The sequence below is a fragment of the Aplysia californica genome, unplaced genomic scaffold, assembly GCF_000002075.1.
Source record: "Aplysia californica isolate F4 #8 unplaced genomic scaffold, AplCal3.0 scaffold00189, whole genome shotgun sequence".
Lineage (NCBI taxonomy): Eukaryota > Metazoa > Mollusca > Gastropoda > Aplysiida > Aplysiidae > Aplysia > Aplysia californica.
The window spans coordinates 54,182-55,815 of NW_004797459.1; positions in this window are offsets into that span (position 1 = coordinate 54,182).

Genomic DNA, 1,634 nt, shown 5'->3' on the forward strand with positions numbered 1-1,634 from the left:
TTGTTTTCTCTCTCTTTTACTGTCATCACTTTTCCTTGTGTTATTTGGGCCTCTGTGTCTCTCTGTCTGTCTGTCTGTCTGTCAGTTTGTCTGTCTGTCTGTCTGTCTGTCTGTCTGTCTGTTTGTCTGTCTGTCTGTCTGTCTGTCTGTCTGTCTGTCTGTCTGTCTGTCTGTCTGAATTCGAGGAGTTCCGCGGGGACCTTCTATGTAATTTCAAACCTGTTTCACAGGACACAGTGAAAGAGATCATAACGTCATCTCCACCGAAGTCCTGCTGCCTTGACCCTATCCCGACACCTTTCTTAGTCAACCATCTTGACGTTGTTATTGATGTTGTAACAGCTATTATTAATGATTCACTCCTTTCAGGACGCATTCGTAAAACCTCTACTAAAGAAACAGTCGTTATCCCCGCTTGAGTTTAAGAGCTATAGGCTGGTCTCTAGCCTACCATTTTTGTCTAAAATCTTAGAAAAAGTTGTTCAATCTCAATTAAGAGCACTTCTTGAAGTAAATAATCTTTTAGAATGTTATCAGTCGGCCTACAGAGAGTTTTATAACACAGAGGCTGCACTTTTAAAAGTCCAGAAGGACCCCCTTTGTGAAGCAGACGAAGGCAAAGTGTCTGTTCTTGCCTTACTCGATCTAAGTGCTGCATTCGATACCATCGATCATTCAATTTTGATCAGAAGTTTAGGTCATAGCTTCGGCCTATCTGGGACTGTTCTTGAATGGTTTGACTCCTATTTGTTTAATTGTGGCACAGTATATACGTGTAAATGATGAAATGTCATCCATTTTCAGCTTGCTATTTGGCGTGCCCCAAGGGTCCGTGCCCAGACCACTTTTAAACACACTATATACAAAGCCCTTAGGTTAAAAAATTAGGAAGCACGACGTTAACTACCACATGTACGCGGACGACACTCACCTGTACAACTGTACAAGTCTGTTTTACTAAAAAAATTCAATTGTCTAGTTACCAGCATGGAAAAATTTATTGTGGAGGTAAAAAATGAATGATATCAAACAGACTTAAATTGCTTTGCAATTTTGACCATAATGTATTGAGAATGATAACATCTTTTTCACAGGTAAAGCTAAAAATCTAGGCTTTTATTTTGACTGCAAACTCTCTATGCACCATTACATAAACCATCTATGTAAGTTAATTTATCTAGAACTACGCAGAATAGGAAAAATGTCAACATATCTTAGTGTTGATTCCATCAAAACCCTCATCTTTTCGTTTGTCCTTTCACGTCTAGACTACTGCAATTCTTTGTTTGGAAACCTTCCCACTGAAACGTTAAACATATTACAGTGACTCCAGAACCAAACAGCTCGGATAATTTTAAAGAAATCTCTCAAAGAGCATATAACACCAATGCTAATTCAATTACATTGGCACCCGGTGAAAGCACGAATTCAGTACAAAATAATTGTTCTTTGTTTTAAGTGCGTCAACAACATTGCACCGTCATATCTTTGTGACATGGTCATCGAATATATATACCATCTCGCCTTTAAGACCGGCGACGAAAAGACTTTAAGACCTGCCCAAAGCAAAAGTCAGAGACTCGGAGGGAGAGCTTTTTCACACCATGCCCCCTCCATGTGGAACGCTTTACCAG